This window comes from Salmo trutta, chromosome 19, assembly GCF_901001165.1.
Source record: "Salmo trutta chromosome 19, fSalTru1.1, whole genome shotgun sequence".
Lineage (NCBI taxonomy): Eukaryota > Metazoa > Chordata > Actinopteri > Salmoniformes > Salmonidae > Salmo > Salmo trutta.
In genome coordinates, this window is record NC_042975.1 from 23237399 (window position 1) to 23257770 (window position 20372).

The 20372-nt window shown below is 42.8% G+C and overlaps 1 long non-coding RNA gene across 1 annotated transcript in view; it reads left to right on the forward strand.

The window, feature by feature from the left end:
• Nucleotides 1-20372, forward strand: part of LOC115154187 (uncharacterized) — a 113529-nt gene that overhangs the window by 80605 nt on the left and 12552 nt on the right. Inside the window, exon 2 of the long non-coding RNA XR_003867838.1 lies at nucleotides 739-840. This is a non-coding gene — a long non-coding RNA (uncharacterized LOC115154187). The remainder of the gene's footprint in view (nucleotides 1-738; nucleotides 841-20372) is intronic.

The window sequence follows — 20372 nt, forward strand, 5'->3', positions numbered from 1 at the left end:
AGGCCTTTATTACACACCGAAATATACTCACCTTAGTGGCCTTTTGTTGTCCGCAGCACAAGGTGTGGTTGAATTTATTCTGCCACTGTCTTATTGTCTCGGCAAGGCAACTGTCCGAGAGTCTGTTTGGAATAGGCTATTTCTTTCTCGACAAGCTGACCAATAGAATAGGTAAACTTTTAAACAATGGGGGATAGTAGATTGACATAAGCAAGTGCTTTTGCTGCTCATTACTTGTCTTGTTGGCTGAGGAAAAGTACATGTGGATAGTTATTCTGAATTTGGTAAGAAGGACCGGACATCGTTGCGTCCTCGACTTGCATGTTCTGTTAATATGAATGACCATATTCTAAATGTGATTTCTATCATTCGAGGCACCGTGGGTGGACACCCTAATCAGGTTACACACCCAATGCATATGGGTCCAAATGTCAGGTAAATGAAAATACTGCCGGTAAAATGTCTGGTGCCACAATTTCCTAACAGAAAACCTGCTCCATAGCTATCTATAGTAACTTGTTGGAGTTGCTCTTCCAGAATAGCGGGGGTTAAATGTATTTCATCTGCAGCTTGCTGGATGTAATCCCCAGGCTACAAACACACAGAACAGCTTCTCTCTTTCTCTCTTCTCTTTGTCCCTTGTCAATCTTCCCCTTTACCTTCCTCTTTACACCATCTCTCTCTCTCCCTCCCCTCTCTCTTCACCTACCTCTCCACATTCTCCTCCCTCTCTGGCAGGCTACTCCTGCAGTGAGCCAGTATCATGGAGGCAGCAGTGGGGAGTGCAGCTCTAGGACTGCTCGGAGCCACAGCAGCAGCCAGCCATGACATCTCTGACAGGTAAGACCTAGCGTCATAGCACACACTCACCTCTACTACTCTAGTCTGTCCCATAGCTGTCTGGTCAGGGGAAGCTTTTCAAACCTCACCCTAGTTTTATAGCAGGTGGAGCTGTTTCTGTTTGTACAATAAGAGTAAAAGCATGTGTGTCCGTACAGTTAGTTACAGCATGCAAATAGCTGTGTAATATGTTAGTTAGCTACTATAATATTTTTGGTGTTTGTGTTTTATTACAATGTTGAACACATGTGTAGGGCTGTGACTGTATCCCACATTGTGTGTGTTGTGTCAGAGTGTTTAACTGAGAGGGCCCAGCACTAGTTTGTTTGTATGTGTGCGTCTGCGCTATCTCGTGTGTGTGTGTGTGTGTGTGTGTGTGTGTGTGTGTGTGTGTGTGGCTTGGCTGGCTCCCCCTGCTCCTCACTTTAAATGCTTCAAGGATAAATTACACCAGTGTGAGCACAGGCAGGGGGAGGCAGTGGCAGACGTGCCTGAGTGATGTAGGTTAGGTTAAGGGGGCGCGTTCGCAATCATCAATTTCCTTAGTGTGCCATCAGGCTGACTGGCTTACCAGAGTCACTGATGCTGTATGCAGTGCAGCCATTATGGACCATCACTGCTGGGAACTCTTGTTCATATTTCCTTAATGACAGAGCTAGCAAGCTACAGCATTACCTCCTCTGCTCTTTTGGCTAATATGTCAGCTTTCAGCTACATCATCTATCAGCTTCAGCTGGACCAATTCCCACTCAAAAACATAGGATAGCATAAGCTACACATTCCAACAAAGTCAATGTAGCATACGCACATACTGTAGGCTAGTGTAGGAAGGCATGCACACACAGTTTTTCAGAGCCTATAGAGCCATACTAGGGCTGGGCGGTATACGGTATTTTACTATATACAGGTATTGATGCACAGACCGGTTTGGGTTTTTACTTTACCTTCTATAACGGCATTTGAATGTTTGGTTTATTAAATGTGATATTCCGTGTGTAACGTCCATTTCTATAGTTTAAACTGCTACTTGAGTCATCTCTCTCCCCATGCCGCTTTCCACACAGACCTAGTCCTGCCCGTCACTCAAGGAGCGCAATTGTTGTTGCTTGACTACGAGACACTTGCGTTCAGTCTGCATGGTCAATGCAGCACATGCAACAATGTTGATGAGTGTTGTTTCTACTTTGCTTCTTAATATAAATCCACAATCATTCTATAATTACACTATTCGTTTGTGTTTCTTACATCTGCAAACAGCTAGTTTCCTTACTTAGCATGTTTTAGCTAAGTCATGTTAGCTGCTAATGCTAATTAGTTAGCTAGCTAGCTAAAAAATGTGCTGAGTCAGAGCAAACATAGATAGCTAATACAGCCTGAAAAAAGTGCTGGTGTAGGCCTAAATCAGCATGTTGTTTGTGCAACAGTATCATCTAAATCAATAGGCACAGCATGAATATGTTGGCTACATGAAAAAAAACATGTTAATGTGGCCAAAAATTATAGGGCCCCCTGGGAAACACTGACCATCACTTTGGTTCCTACCCTGTCACAAAAACTTCTCCCTGGCATTTTCATGTCAAACAACACTGTATTCAAAGTGCCTACTATTATTTATATTCTTACTATAGAGTTAGAATAAACATATTTCCATGATTCCAACAGTTCAACCAGTTGTTTTGATCTTAATCACAAGTCAAATCGCAATTGCAACATTTGGTTAAAAATAAGGCAAAATAAATTGCCAATATTGTGCAGCCCTATGTGGCAGTGTGGTAATTCTCAAATGAGTGCAGGAAATGCAGAAATTGATGGAAATGCAGAAAATGTTTTGGTTGAATTGAACAGTATAAAACAATCACATTGAAATCACATAGAATTTGTGTTGCCACCATAGGGTCATGCACTATTGATAAAGCAAATGGAGAATTTTTATTAAAAAAATATAAAATGCTGTCAAATTTGAAAAATACCGTGATATGATATTTTGGCCATATCGCCCAGCCCTAGTCAACACACACATACACACACACACACACACACACACACACACACACACACACACACACACACACACACACACACACACACACACACACACACACACACTATTAATCTTCCTTTAAAACTTCTTAAGGCTAGGGGGCAGTGTTTGGATGAATGATGTGCCCAAAGTAAACTGCCTGTTACTCAGGCCCAGAAGCTAGGATATGCATATAATTAGTATTGGATAGAAAACACTCAAAAGTTTCCAAAACTGTTAAAATAATGTCTGTGAGTATAACAGAACTGATATAGCAGGCAAAACCCAGAGGAGAATCCATCCGGGAATTTTTGTTGTTGTTGAGGTGACACCATTTAAAATGCCTGTCTATGGGAAAATCAAAGGAATACTTCCCAGATTGCAGTTCCTATGGCTTCCAGTAGATGTCAACAGTCTTTAGAAAGAGTTTCAGGCTTGTTTTTTGAAAAATGAGCTAGAATTTGTAGTTTTTCTAGGTGGCTCCCATTTTGGCTGTAGTATTGTGGCGCGCGTGGATGAGAGCGCGCACTTCGTTAATTATTCTCCGGAAATGAACATACTATTCTCCGTCTTAAATTTGATCATTTATTTACATATTTGGGTACCTGAGGATTGATTAGAAACATTGTTTGACTTGTTTGGATGAAGTTTATTGGTAACTTTTGGGATTCATTTGTATGCATTTTCAACGAAACCGGTGGATTACTGAGTCAAATGCGCCAACTAAACTGACTTTTTTGGGATATAAAGAAGGACTTTATCGAACAAAGGGACCCTTTGGATTGCAAACAGAGGAAGATCTTCAACGGTAAGTTATTTATTTTAGCGCTATTTCTGACTTTCGTGACACCTCTGCTTGTTTGGAAAATGTTTGTATGCGGGGCGCTGTCCTCAGATAATCGCATGGTGTGCTTTCGCCGTAAAGCCTTTTTAAAATCTGACAAAGCGGCTGGAATAACTTAAGGCTTGCCCCCCTTCTCAATTTCCGCCTGAAGATATACCCTAATCTAACTGCCTGTTGCTCAGGCCCAGATGCAAGGATATGCATATTCTTGGTATCATTTGAATGGAAACATTCTGAAGTTTGTGGAAATGATAATTGAATGTAGGATAATATAACACAATAGATCTGGTAGAAGAAAAGAGAAAGAAAGAGCATACATTTTCTGTTTTTTAATTGTTGTAGCATCATCTTTCACATGTACAAGAAAAGCCAAACAGTCAGATAGGATGCTGGGGATAATTTGGATGGAGAACACAAGAGGGCAACTGTAGTTGTGAAAAGTTTCAGACTGATAACTTCAGGAATGAGTGAGCTACATGACATTTAGCATGAAGTCACCCAGGTGTTCCACACAAGTTGCCCAAATGTATCCAAGTGGCCGAATTGGTGAAGTGATAAATTTTTATGCAAATAACTATATACAACATAACAAGATGCAATTCTAACACACAATTTTTTTCAATAAAAATGTTGAAAAAATATATTTTTAAACAATGATACATTTTATGCAAATAACTATATACAACATAACAAGATTAAATTCTAACAATTTCTTTTTATAAAAATGTTGAAAAAATATATTTTTAATACACTGATACATTTTTATGCAAATAACTATATACAACAACAAAATGCAATTCTAACACACAAAAAATATATACAAATTATTAATAAATATTTAGAAAAATATTTTAAAAAATGCAAATAACTATATACAACATAACAAAATGCAATTCTAACACAATTTTTTTTAAATATAAAATATAAAATATATTTTTTTAGATATAAAAAAATATTTAAAAAAAACAGGGTTAGACACGTGGAAGACCCTCAGTCCTCTACACAATATTTTGCTGCTGATGCCATGTCCCATAGCAGTCTCTTTCTGCTGTAAAGCAGAGGCAAACCGAACACATGGTGCAGGTGATGGGGGACTTCATGCGACAAAGAACACATGCTGTGCCCTTTTTGCCCTGAGGCACATTCATGCCTGCAGTTATGCATTTTGGCATGTGAACACCACTCGTGGCAGAGGTAGAGGGGGCAGAATCAGCCACACAGAATCACCCAAAACAAACAGTTTGTAACCCCATTTTGTTGGTTTGTTACGCATGTATTGTTTTAGGCCAATTCTGACCTTTGAGGCTACCATCCTCTCATCTATGGACAAGTTCTGGGCGAGCTGAAAATAGGTCTTGCAGGCCTCAACCATGCTGGGGTAGAGAGGTTTGATTTTGCAGAGCCTATCAAACCTTGCGGTGCCTCTCCTCTTATCATTGTCCTCATCAACTTTTGGGAGGCAGTTGATAGAGTGGGGATGTTTTCCAGTAATTCTTGAGGGTTTTTAACTTCACCAGCCCCATGTAAATGACCAGTGAAAGGTAGCAGAAAAGGTATTGCATGAAAATGGGCATCCATGTCTCTTTCTTGCCTGCTTGCTTCTTAGCTCCATACTTGTTGGTGTTAGACACTAGTGAATCAACAACTGACGGGGTGAAAAACAGTTGAAAAAGTTGAAGGGGGCTGTACTTCACAGTCATGTCCAGTTGCGGTCCCGGCTGCCATTCGGTCTAAAAACTGGTGGAATTGGATCTACATCCTCCTCCAGCACAGAGTGCCAATGCCCGTCTACCTCTCTGCCAGCAGGTTCCACACTTCCCTTCCTCTGCTTCTTTGTTAGTGTCTTCACACCTCTAGATGGCCGGGCGGGGGTAGGTGTGGAGCCGGAGACAGCAGGGGTCCGGCTGGATGAACCAGCTTCAGTGGGGGATGGGCACCTTGGTCCTGGGGGCTCCCAGTTGGAGTCGCTATCACTGTGAAAGAAAACATTTCAAAAAATATTTATGTATGAGCCTTGTATCATCACGTAAAATAAACAGATATGTATTATATAGAGCAGAGGGAACACAGTCACTATGGTGAAGTGCTGTTCCATTCAACTCCGGCCATTGTTGTGGGCCTGCCCTCCCCCCAACAGCATTCAATTGCTATTTCATATGGAAATGGGGTGGAGTGGAGCAGCAGGCGCACGCATCTCGGCACAGTGGCCGTATGTGTGTTTGCTGTTCTACTCCATTCCATTTTTATAAAAAATTGAGAGAAAAAAAATACATACATACACACACACACACACACACACACACACACACACACACACACACACACACACACACACACACACACACACAGGTTATGGGTCATACACATACATACACACACACACTATGTATAGCCAATGTGTACTTTACACATTTCATCACACATTTCATTACTGATTATATTTCTAGAAATTGCAACATAAAAATAATAATATTTGGCAAAAAATATCAAATGAATTATATTTCAAACAACGGCATTAGCACTTACCAGTCCAGAATTATGTCTTCTTGCAGAAACATATTTTCGGCCTGTGAGTCAAAACTATGCTCACTCAAAGATTCATCTTCTTGTAACAATTCTGTCTCGCTTTCCCTATCTATTTCTTCAAAAATTTGGTGCAAATCTGTATACTTAGACTTTGACTGAGCTTTTCCTGATTTATTCGCCATAATGTTTTCTATAAAATCGTTGAAAATACTCTTCACAAAATACTGCTGTGCGTAATGCGTGTGCCTGCAACAAGTCTGATCTTCAATGGCGAATGAAGCTTGTTACGCGTGCGTTTACTAACATGAGCTGGTGTTCCAACCCATAACCATCACATACTGGCGTTTACCTCAGCTCATTGGATATCTACCAAGCTAGATTTCAAGAAGATCAGTGGTCATTGGGCAGAAATGCAGTCAATAAACGAAACTTCGCTAATATTATTGGTGTGCAATGAGGTCATTGCTCGTTGTCTTCAAATCAGTTCCTATCGGTCAATACGCCCCGCAAAAAGAACCATCAAGTATGGCTGCGTTACAAACATCCAGAGGATTGCAATGAAACCAACCATGACTAGATAAATGTATGTTTAGTGTGTGTAATTACATCGAATGCTTCGTCAAAAGTTGATAGAGACGGAATTCACGACACAAGCGGTTTACAAAATGTTTCACATTAGGCTATAAAAATGGATTTTATCAAAGAAAACGGCACTTCATTTGATCACTGGGACCCTCAGGATGAGAAATTAGAGCAAGATTTCAGAATCTAAGTCATTATTTTACCTTCAGATGTGAATGTGTCAAACCTGTCATGGCGGAAAAAGTTTGTTGTTGATCGCTCTTCTCAAACAAAAGCATGGCATTTTTTTCTCTGTAATAGCTATTTTAAATGGGACAACGCAGTTTGATTACCAAGATTCAAATCTTTTGAAGGATGTAAGACACTTGTATTTTCAAGAATGTTTAATGTTACGATGTTTTATTTTTAGTTTGTCGCTCTGCAATTTCCCCGGATGTTGTCAAATCGATCCCGTTAACGGGATTTGAGCCATAAGAAGTTAACAATTTAAACGATATGAGACACTTGTATTTTCATGAATGTTTAATATTACGAATTTTGTATTTTGAATTTCGCGCCCTGCAATTTCACCGGATGTTGGCGTCCCACCTAGCCCGAAGATGTTTTAAGCAAGCTGTTTTTGGAGGGCTTGTTTTCTCTGAGCAGAGCCATGCTGCTAGCTAGATGGTAAAACACATCCACAACTCTACTGCTGCTGAGCAGAGGAGAGGAAGCACCATTGAGATGTCGGACTGGTGTGTCTCCCATCACCCACTCCTCTGCCTGCCTTTGACAGACACACGTGATGCACAATGTGCTCCCCAGTCATCCAGCAGCCACTACCTGGCTGCATGCTTTACAATGTGACACTCATCCCCTCTCTCTTCCTTCGATTTCGGATACTCAGCTGGCTCCCTTTCTCATCAGACCAGCCCTTTTCGCTATCTCCCTGCCGCACTGGCCTGTGTGTGTGTGTGTGTGTGGCTGTTGATTGTTAATCAGTTGGCGTCGGGTTGGAACCGGTTCAGAGAACAGAACAGACAAAATAGACATTTTTGCCTGTGTGTGTAGGTTACCTGCCCCTCCCCTCCCTCCGAAGCTTAGTCTATTGTAGCTACTGACGTTACAAGCATGATACAATTAGGGGGAGAGATTTTTAATAAGAATGGATTAACCTTTTCAATGCTAGTTAAGGATACAATAGTTCACATTTCACATTAACTACAAAAAAGGAAAGATGTGTTTTTATTTGAATTATGGTGCCGCTCTGCACACACAAGCTTGTTCGCTAGCTAGCGAACACTGGTCTAGCTCCAGCTGACAGTATGTGGCATGGAACTGAGTCATGATCAAGGGCTAGTTCTGGTCCAACGTTATTTAACCTGTTTAGGATAGGTGGCAGTATTTTCACGGCCAGATAAAAAACGTACCCGATTTAATCTGGTTATTACTCCTGCCCAGAAACTAGAATATGCATATAATTATTTTATTTGGATAGAAAACACCCTAAAGTTTCTAAAACTGTTTGAATGGTGTCTGTGAGTATTACAGAACTCATATGGCAGGCCCAAACCTGAGAAGATTCCATACAGGAAGTGCCCTGTCTGACAATTTCTTGGCCTTCTATAACCTCTTTATCTCTGCTGTAACGTGACATTTTCTAAGGCTCCCATAGGCTCTCAGAAGGCGCCAGAACGGGGAATGATGACTCTGCAGTCCCTGGGCGAAAAACAGTAGGGCTTTTGGAAAGTGGTTGTTCTGAGAACAATGACACGGGCGTGCGCATGCATGTGAAGACTCCATTTTCTATTTTCAGTGTTTGAACGAAAACGAGGTCTCCCGGTCGGAATATTATCGCTATTTTACGAGAAAAATCGCATAAAAATTGATTTTAAACAGCGCTTGACATGCTTCGAAGTACGGTAATGGAATATTTAGAAATTTATAAACCGTAACTTTTTTTGCGTTTGAACTGGTTCAGAACTTTATTTTGCTGGTCGGAACAGTGGAACAGAACAAAAAACATAATGGTTCTGTTCAAAACAAAACGATTGAAAAGTTATTTTGGTTCCAAACCCTGGTCAGCATGCTTCGGTTCCACTGATGCCTATCCGAACTCGGTTAGGCGAACTGAACAAGTGTGCTCACATACTTCCTCAAAAAACATTCATTTGAAAAATTTGAAAAAAGCAGCAATAGTACTGTTTGTCCTACTTGAGATGCCCTGGCCAGTTGGGCACTGCCTCAAAATTGTCAGAATTAATCTAAGATAACTGAAGAAATTTGTCATTCATAAAAAGAAATTGCAGAGATCTTAATTGTAGGAGGATGCACGATATATCGGAATCAGCCGATATTAGCTAAAAATGCCAACATCGGCCCGATGTCTAGTTTAACACCGATGTGCAAAACCGATGTCAAAGCTGAAGTGCATACCTATATAATGTAAGTACATGACGTAATGACGTAATGACGCAACGCAAAATGTTGCGCTACACATGCAACACAGCATTCCTTACCTAGCCCACAATGTCTGCTGTGTGGATCGAGCAGTCAACAAGTCGAGCAGTCAACAAGTCGAGCAGTCATTTTAAAGAGTAAGAACATTTCAGCGAGACAACTCAAAGGCGCAATCCATTTAACGGCAAGATAATGGAATGCATTGCCCTTGACAATCAACCGTTCTCTGTCGTGGGTGATGTTGGCTTTCGCCGACTGGTCGAGCACCGGTACACACTACCAAGTGTGCTATTTTTCAGATGTTGCCCTACCGGAGTTGCACAGTAATAGCTTCACTGCTATTAGCTTCACGACTGACATTTGGACCAGCCATATCAGCCCATGAGCAGGTTTTCGTACTGAGGAAAGTTGTATTTCATGCTCATGAATGTGTTGGTTGTCATATCGCTGCTGCCATTTAAATGGCATTTGAGAACATGTTTAAAACTTGGAAACATGAACACGCTAGCTCCATTCGAACAACTGACTATAAGTTCATCAACTGTGCCTGCAGCAGACGTGATACCCTCTGTCATGGCATTCAAACGCATGCTCAACAAAACTGCCGAGACAGGCTGTGAACAAGCAATTTGGTGGCATTTTCTCTTTACTGTGTCGCCACCATGCTCGATGCTATGTAGAAGGACCGCTACTTCGATGCAGACAAGAAACAGGGTTTATGTGAAATGTTACATACACAACTGGACAAGATTGAAACGGACAGTGACAGTGCACAACGAGGAAGAGAGGCAACAAACAGAGCTGAAACTTCACTGTTTGACATGTATGATGAAGTCCTGGTTGAGAATGAAATGACTGAACAAATGAACAATGAAACAGCACAGCAAGTGAAAGAAATAGGTTTTGATTGTTTTACCGGTAATGGGGACATGCGTAAATGCCAACAAAATAACTCTTTGGTGTGTGTGCGTGTGCAACCTTTATTTAACCAGGTAGGCTAGTTGAGAACAAGTTCTCATTTGCAACTGTGACCTGGACAAGATAAAGCAAAGCAGTTCGACACATACAACAACACAGAGTTACACATGGAATAAACAAACATACAGTCAATAATACAGTATGTGCAAATGAGGTAGGATTAGGGAGGTAAGGCAATAAATAGGCCATGGTGGCAAAGTAATTACAATATAGCAATTAAACACTGGAATGGTAGCTGTGCAGAAGATGAATGGGCAAGTAGACATACTGGGGTGCAAAAGAGAAAGATAAATAAATACAGTATGGGGATGAGGTAGTTGGATGGGCTATTTACAGATGGGCTATGTACAGGTGGAGGGAGCTGCTCTGACAGCTGGTCTTAAGGCTAGTGAGGGAGATATGAGTCTCCAGCTTCTGTGATTTTTGCAGTTTGTTCCAGTCATTGGCAGCAGAGAACTGGAAGGAAAGGCAGCCAAAGTAAGAATTGGCTATGGGGTGACAAGTGAGATATACCTGCTGGAGCGCGTGCTACGGGTGGGTGCTGCTATGGTGACCAGTGAGCTGAGACAAGGCGGGGCTTTACCTAGCAGAGACTTGTAGATGACCTGGAACCAGTGGGTTTGGCGACGAGTATGAAGCGAGGGCCAGCCAACGAGAGCGTACAGGTCGCAGTAGTGGGTAGTAAATGGGTCTTTGGTGACAAAACGGATGGCACTGTGATAGACTGCATCCAATTTGTTGAGTAGAGTGTTGGAAATGACATCACCGAAGTCGGATCGGTAGGATGGTCAGTTTTACGAGGGTATGTTTGGCAGCATGAGTGAAGGATGCTTTGTTGCGAAATAGGAAGCCGATTCTAGATTTAATTTGGGATTGGCGATGCTTAATGTGAGTCTGGAAGGAGAGTTTACAGTCTAACCAGACACCTAGGTATTTGTAGTTGTCCACATATTCTAAGTCAGAACCGTCCAGAGTAGAGATGCTGGACGGGCGGGCAGGTGTGGACAGCGATCGGTTGAAGAGCATGCATTTAGTTTTACTTGCGTTATAGGAGCAGTTGGAGGCCAAGGAAGGAGAGTTGTAATGGCATTGAAGCTCATCTGGAATGAAATAGTGTAGCTGTACATTTTACATTTCAAGTTGAAGTTGCATAAATACATAGCATGTGCCAAGGTAGCATGACGTATCCTGTATCCTGCATAACGCCAAGGCAGATAATTACCATATGAGTAGCAACTAGCCAACTCCTTTCATTACTCCAATAATGTGCAAACACCTCTGTACATTAACAAAGCATCTTACACTAGAAACAGTAACAAAACTATAGTATGTGTTACAATTCACTTACATGATGCACGAGCAAACTAATACAGCTGATGGGATACATGAAAGGCAAGGCAATTTGCGTGAGTAAATGTAACCAACTAACTTTGATAAGTAAGCAATTCTATCAATTACAATATTATCATCACTAGCAATATGCTTGAATTGAACTTACAAAAAAATATTTTCAGAGGCCGAAGCAAGAAATAGCTACACTGAAAGAACTGCACCGTAGAGTTGTTTTTAGCTGCTTGTCTGCGTGCAGAATGACTACCGTAATTTCCAGAAACACAGCCCCAACAACGCCCCCTTTGTCCATCTTGGACTTCACATTTTCCAGAAGAAAGCAGTTGGCCGTTTCTGTGGAGTGTTTCGCTCTGAAGCCAAACTGCATGGAGTGTAATGTGAAGGGGCTGTTGTTGAGGTGGGAAATCAGTTGTTCTGCTACACACTTTTCAACAACCTTCGACACTACAGGTAGTATACTAATGGGCCTGTAGTTACTCACGTCAGCAGGGTCGCCCGATTTAAAGATGGCCATTATTATGGCTGACTTCCATACCCTTGGAAACACCCCCAGACCAATAGATGTGTTGGTGACCTTAGTAATGGGGCCAATGAGTGACTCTTTGTAGTTTTTAAGAAAGGTAGAGTCCAGCCCAAACACATCTTTGGATTTAGAGTTCTTTAGTGAGCTAATCACCTTGTTCACCTTTGACTCAGAAACCTCCCTTATGATGAAGACAGGTTGAGCGTCATTCACTAGCACTGAGCCCAATAAACCAGTGGAGGGGTTCTGTGTCAGTACCTTGACAGAGTCAATAAAGTAGGAATTGAAGGCTATTGCTATTTCGACTGCATCCTGTGTTAGATTGTTATTCACCATGATTTCTAGTCTTTTTGCAGTGTTACTATGGTCTTTCCCTGTTAACTTTTTTAGATTCTCCCAGATCAATTTTGAATTTCCCTTTGCCTCACCAATTATGTTAATAAAAAAGTTTGCCTTGGCCTGTCTGATTTCTTTCATCACCTTATTTCTCAACATGGTAAACCTACGTCTGTCATGCTCTAATTTGGATTTTAGGGCTGTTTTTAGAGCATAATCTCGTTCTTTCATCAATTTCCAAATTTCTCCATTTAGCCAAGGAAGAGTGCTCTTTTGGCCAGGTTTGGATTTGATTTTCTTTAGGAAACCATTTATTGTAGCCTGGATATGTGTGTATGTATATATATATATTATATGTGTGTGAGAGAAAAAAGTATTTGATCCCCTGCTGATTTTGTACGTTTGCCCACTGACAAAGAAATGATCAGTCTATAATTTTAATGGTAGGTCTATTTGAACAGTGAGAGACAGAATAACAACAAATAAATCCAGAAAAACGCATGTCAAAAATGTTATGAATTGATTAGCATTTTAATGAGGGAAATAAGTGTGTGTGTGTGTGTGTGTGTGTATGTATATATATATCAAAATATATGTGTGTGTATGTGTTTGTATGTATATATATATATATGTGTGTGTGTGTTTGTATATATATATATATATATATATATATATATATATATATATATATATGTATATGTGTGTGTGTGTGTGTTTGTATATATATATATATATATATGTGTATATGTGTGTGTGTATATACACTGCTCAAAAAAATAAAGGGAACACTAAAATAACACATCCTAGATCTGAACGAATTAAATAATCTTATTAAATACTTTTTTCTTTACATAGTTGAATGTGCTGACAACAAAATCACAGAAAAATAATCAATGGAAATCCAATTTATCAACCCATGGAGGTCTGGATTTGGAGTCACACTCAAAATTAAAGTGGAAAACCACACTACAGGCTGATCCAACTTTGATGTAATGTCCTTAAAACAAGTCAAAATGAGGCTCAGTAGTGTGTGTGGCCTCCACGTGCCTGTATGACCTCCCTACAACGCCTGGGCATGCTCCTGATGAGGTGGCGGATGGTCTCCTGAGGGATCTCCTCCCAGACCTGGACTAAATCATCCGCCAACTCCTGGACAGTCTGTGGTGCAACGTGGCGTTGGTGGATGGAGCGAGACATGATGTCCCAGATGTGCTCAATTGGATTCAGGTCTGGGGAACGGGCGGGCCAGTCCATAGCATCAATGCCTTCCTCTTGCAGGAACTGCTGACACACTCCAGCCACATGAGGTCTAGCATTGTCTTGCATTAGGAGGAACCCAGGGCCAACCGCACCAGCATATGGTCTCACAAGGGGTCTGAGGATCTCATCTCGGTACCTAATGGCAGTCAGGCTACCTCTAGCGAGCACATGGAGGGCTGTGCGGCCGCCCAAAGAAATGCCACCCCACACCATGACTGACCCACCGCCAAACCGGTCATGCTGGAGGATGTTGCAGGCAGCAGAACGTTCTCCACGGAGTCTCCAGACTGTCACGTCTGTCACATGTGCTCAGTGTGAACCTGCTTTCATCTGTGAAGAGCACAGGGCGTCAGTGGCGAATTTGCCAATCTTGGTGTTTTCTGGCAAATGCCAAACGTCCTGCACGGTGTTGGGCTGTAAGCACAACCCCCACCTGTGGACGTCGGGCCCTCATACCACCCTCATGGAGTCTGTTTCTGACCGTTTGAGCAGACACATGCAGATTTGTGGCCTGCTCGAGGTCATTTTGCAGGGCTCTGGCAGTGCTCCACCTGCTCCTCCTTGCACAAAGGTGGAGGTAGCGGTCCTGCTGCTGGGTTGTTGCCCTCCTACGGCCTCCTCCACGTCTCCTGATGTACTGGCCTGTCTCCTGGTAGCTCCTCCATGCTCTGGACACTACGCTGACAGACACAGCAAACCTTCTTGCAACAGCTCGCATTGATATGCCATCCTGGATGAGCTGCACTACCTGAGCCACTTGTGTGGGTTGTAGACTCCGTCTCATGTTACCAAAAGAGTTAAAGCACCGCCACCATTCAAAAGTGACCAAAACATCAGCCAGGAAGCATAGGAACTGAGAAGTGGTCTGTGGTTACCATCTGCAGAACCACTCCTTTATTGGGGGTGTCTTCCTAATTGCCTATAATTTCCACCTGTTGTCTATTCCATTTGCACAACGGCATGTGAAATTTATTGTCAATCAGTGTTGCTTCCTAAGTGGACAGTTTGATTTCACAGAAGTGTGATTGACTTGGAGTTACATTGTGTTGTTTAAGTGTTCCCTTTATTTTTTGGAGCAGTGTATATATGTGTGTATATACAGTATCTCACAAGTGAGTACACACCTCACATATCTGTAAATATTTGAGTATATCTTTTCATGTGACAACACTGAAGAAATGACACTTTGCTACAATGTAAAGTAGTGAGTTTACAGCTTGTTTAACAGTGTACATTTGCTGTCCCCTCAAAATAACACAACACACAGCTATTAATGTCTAAACCGCTGGCAACAAAAGTGAGTACACCCCTAAGTTAAAATGTCCAAATTGGGCACAATTAGCCATTTTCCCTCCCCGGTGTCATGTGACTTGTTAGTGTTACAAGGTCTCAGGTGTGAATGGGGAGCAGGTGTGTTAAATCTGGTGTCATCGCTCTCACTCTCCCTCATACTGACTGGTCATTGGAAGTTCAACATGGCACCTCATGGCAAAGAACTCTCTGAGGATCTGAAAAAAAGAATTGTTGCTCTACGTAAAGATGGCCTGGGCTATAAGAAGATTGCCAAGACCCTGAAACTGAGCTACAGCACGGTGGCCAAGATCATACAGCGGTTTAACAGGACAGGTTCCACTCAGAACAGGCCTCGCCATGGTCGACCAAAGAAGTTGAGTGCACATGCTCAGTGTCATATCCAGAGGTTGTGTTTGGGAAATAGACGTATGAGTGCTGCCAGCATTGCTGTAGAGGTTGAAGGGGTGGGGGGTCAGCCTGTCAGTGCTCAGACCATACGCCGCACACTGCATCAAATTGGTCTGCATGGCTGTCGTCCCAGAAGGAAGCCTCTTCTAAAGATGATGCACAAGTGAAACGGCAAACAGTTTGCTGAAGACAAGCAGACTAAGGACATGGATTACTGGAACCATGTCCTGTGGTCTGATGAGACCAAAATAAACTTATTTGGTTCAGATGGTGTCAAGCGTGTGTGGTGGCAACCAGGTGAGGAGTACAAAGACAAGTGTGTCTTGCCTACAGTCAAGCATGGTGGTGGGAGTGTCATGGTCTGGGGCTGCATGAGTGCTGCCAGCACTGGGGATCTACAGTTCATTGAGGGAACCATGAATGCCAACATGTACTGTAACATACTGAAGCAGAGCATGATCTCCTCCCTTCGGAGACTGGGCCGCAGGGCAGTATTCCAACATGACAACGACCCCAAACACACCTCCAAGACGACTACTGCCTTGCTAAAGAAGCTGAGGGTAAAGGTGATGGACTGGCCAAGCATGTCTCCAGACATGAGAACGGTGAGGAATCAGCCCAGAACTACACGGGAGGATCTTGTCAATGATCTCAAGGCAGCTGGGACCATAGTCACCAAGAAAACAATTGGTAACACACTATGCCGTGAAGGACTGAAATCCTGCAGCGCCCGCAAGGTCCCCCTTCTCAAGAATACATATGCAGGCCCGTCTGAAGTCTGCCAATGAACATCTGAATGACTCAGAGGACAACTGGTGAAAGTGTTGTGGTCAGATGAGACCAAAATGGAGCTCTTTGATATCAACTCAACTCGCTGTGTTTGGAGGAGGAGGAATGCTGCCTATGACCCCAAGAACACCATCTCCACCGTCAAACATGGAGGTGGAAACATTATGCTTTGGGGGTGTTTCTCTGCTAAGGGGACAGGACAACTTCACCGCATCAAAGGGACGATGGACGGGGCCATGTACCGTCAAATCTTGGGTGAAAACCTTCTTCCCTCAGCCAGGGCATTGAAAATGGGTCGTGGATGGGTATTCCAGCATGACAATGACCCAAAACACACAGCCAAGGCAACAAAGGAGTGGCTCAAGAAGAAGTACATTAAGGTCCTGGAGTGGTCTAGCCAGTCTCCAGTCCTTAATTCCATAGAAAATCTGTGGAGGGAGCTGAAGGTTTGAGTTGCCAAACGTCAGCCTCGAAACCTTAATGACTTGGAGAAGATCTGCAAAGAGGAGTGGGACAAAATCCCTCCTGAGATGTGTGCAAACCTGGTGGCCAACTACAAGAAACGTCTGACCTCTGTGATTGCTAACAAATCAAATCAAATGTATTTATATAGCCCTTCGTACATCAGCTGATATCTCAAAGTGCTGTACAGAAACCCAGCCTAAAACCCCAAACAGCAAGCAATGCATGTGAAAGAAGCACGGTGGCTAGGAAAAACTCCCTAGGAAAAACTCCCTAGAAAGGCCAAAACCTAGGAAGAAACCTAGAGAGGAACCAGGCTATGAGGGGTGGCCAGTCCTCTTCTGGCTGTGCCGAGTGGATATTATAACAGAACATGGTCAAGATGTTAAAATGTTCATAAATGACCAGCATGGTCAAATAATAATAATCATAGTAGTTGTCGAGGGTGCAACAAGTCAGCAACTCAAGAGTAAGTGTCAGTTGGCTTTTTCATAGCCGATCTTTGAGAGTATCTCTACCGCTCCTGCTGTCTCTAGAGAGTTGAGAACAGCAGGTCGGGGACAGGTAGCACGTCCGGTGAACAGGTCAGGGTTCCATTGCCGCAGGCAGAACAGTTGAAACTGGAGCAGCAGCACGGCCAGGTGGACTGGGGACAGCAAGGAGTCATCATGCCAGGTAGTCCTGAGGCATGGTCCTAGGGCTCAGGTCCTCCGAGAGAAAGAAAGAAAGAGAAAGAGAGAATTAGAGAGAGCATATTTAAATTCACACAGGACACCGGATAAGACAAGAGAAATACTCCAGATGTAACAGACTGACCCTAGCCCCCCGACACAAACTACTGCAGCATAAATACTGGAGGCTGAGACAGGAGGAATCAGAAGACACTGTGGCCCCATCCGATGATACCCCCGGACAGGGCCAAACAGGCAGGATATAACCCCACCCACTTTGCCAAAGCACAGCCCCCACACCACTAGAGGGATGTCTCCAACCACCAACTTACCGTCCTAAGACAAGGCCGAGTATAGCCCACAAAGATCTCCGCCACGGCACAACCCAAGGGGGTGGGGGGTGCCAACCCAGACAGGAAGACCACGTCAGTGACTCAACCCACTCAAGTGACGCACCCCTCCCATGTACGGCATGGAAGAACACCAGTAAGCCAGTGACTCCGGCTGCGGGGACCGTGCGAGGGGGTTTATACTAACGTTACTAACTGTACTTACTGGTGGCACAGACGCTGTTTCATCCTTTCCTACACTGAAATTACCCTTGCTTAACGATTTGCGTCTGAAGCTGGGCTTGCAGCACAGCTATCCTCGCCACAAGGCGATCGTTCTCCTGTATATTATAAGTACAACGACTGCAATTAGAAGGCATCATGTTAATGTTACTTAGCTTCGGCTGTTTGAAGTCCTGACAAACCATGTCCAGATAAAACCTCCGGGGTGAAAAAGTTGAATGAAAAAAGTTGAGTGAGGGAAAAACTAAAAATATACGGTAATGAAAAAGGAAAAACCGTGAGGATAGTCAGGTAGCAAAGTAAGATCGGCAACAAAACGCACAGCAGCACGTAAACAAGTCTGCAAGTTGTGAAGGGTTTTGCCACCAAGTACTAAGTCATGTTTTGCAGAGGGGTCAAATACTTATTTCCCTCATTAAAATGCAAATCATTTTATAACATTTTTGACATGCGTTTTTCTGGATTTGTTTGTTGTTATTCTGTCTCTCACTGTTCAAATAAACCTACTATTAAAATTATAGACTGATGATTTCTTTGTAAGTGGGCAAACGTACAAAATCGGCAGGCGATCAAAAACTTTTTTCCCCCCACTGTGTATATAACTCTATCTATGTGTGTGTGTGTGTGTGTGTGTGTGTGTGTGTGTGTGTGTGTGTGTGTGTGTGAATAAATGCTTTGCCACTGTTCATGTGGAAGCATCCAGAAGGGGCTGATTGTGTCAGTAACATTGAGGGTATGAGGAATCGCATGCATGTTAGGGTCAGTTGACACTGACACTAGGGGTCTATTGATTATTGCCAAAACTTCAGACATAAGAGTGCTCAAGACCTCGTGTGAGACGAGTGGAGCCAGTCTGAAACCACATACCATCTAGGATACGTCTGGCAACCCCAATGAGTGTCTCCCAAGAACCACCCATATGAGACGAGTGTGGGGGATTAAATATCCAAGTACATCTCTTGTCTGTGTGGTATTTATTCAGTTCTGAATCTTTTGTGTCGATTCCCAGTTCCCTGCCGGCACCTATAAAGTTTGTACCTTGATCAGAGCGTAGCACTTTTGCTGGACAACGGATGGAGACAAAATGCCTTGATGAAGCTGGATGTGGACATGGATTCAATGAGCTCAATATGGACTGCTCTAGTATACTTACATGTGAAGAATACCGCCCAGCGCTTGGAGTCTGCACTACCACTAGTGCGACGAGTTATGACGTTCCATGGTCCAAACACATCAAGTCCAACGCTGGTGAATGGTGGCTCGGGTGCGAGTCTGTCTGCAGACAAGTCAGCCATCTTTTGCTCAACTGACCTCCCTCTAACCTTGCGGCAGGTGACACACTTGTGGATGATACCAGAGACCAGACGTTTGCTCCCAATAATCCAGAAGCCTGCTGCTTCGAATAGCTCCATCTGAAAAATGACGGTGAGCCACTTGCTCGTGATAATGTCTAACCAGCAGAGTGGCGACATGTTGCGTCCGTGGGATGATGAGAGGATGTTTTTCGTCTTGACAGGTCGGCAGAGGATAAGCGGCCTCCCACCCTCAGCAACCTATCCTTATCAATTCAGCTTTTTGAGTGTACTTTGTTTTGGGAACTCTTCCTTTCTCAGGGCATTTGAATTCCTATTTGAAGGCTTCATGTTGCACACAGTGAATGATTGCTGGTTTGGCCTTTGACAACTCACTTGTAATGCATGGTTTACCACAGGTGGACTCCAATCAATTTGTAGAAACATCTCAATGATGATCAATGGAAACAGGATGCACCTGAGCTCAATTTCAAGTCTCATGGCAAACGGTCTGAATACTTATGTAAATAAGGTACTCATTTTTGTAACTTATTTTTTATACATTTGCGAACATTTCTAAACCTGTTTCGGTTTTGTCATTATGGGGTATTGTGTGTAGATTGAGGTAAAAAAAAAAGTATTAATCCATTTGAAAACAAGGCTGTAACGTAACAAAATGTGGAAAAGGAGAAGAGGTCTGAATACTTTCCGAATGCACTGTATGAAATATATGAATTACACTGTTATAATGTTGCAGTCATTAGCTTGAATGGAGGTCCGTCGACGCCCAGCGGTTCTAGTGTTAAGCACATTTTACTCCTGAAGTTTAGGCTTGACATAACAAAGGGTTTGAATACTTATTGACTCAAGACATTTCAGCTTTTCATTTTTTGTTAATTTGTAAACATTTCTAAAAACATAATTCCACTGACATGGGGTATTGTGTGTAGATCAGTGTGTCTGTTTTCTTGTGGTAGCATGGCTTTGTGAACAAAATGATATAACTGGCCAAGAAACACGCGGACAAAGTGACACTTTAGTGGCCTTGTCAATACAACCAACTTCTCTACATGTGGGCTTTGGATTAAAAAAAATTATAAAAACAACTGTCCCCAAATGCTCTGTGTCCACCTGCCAACATGGCTGGTGAAATAGACATTCTTACCCGCCAATGACAAAATCAACCC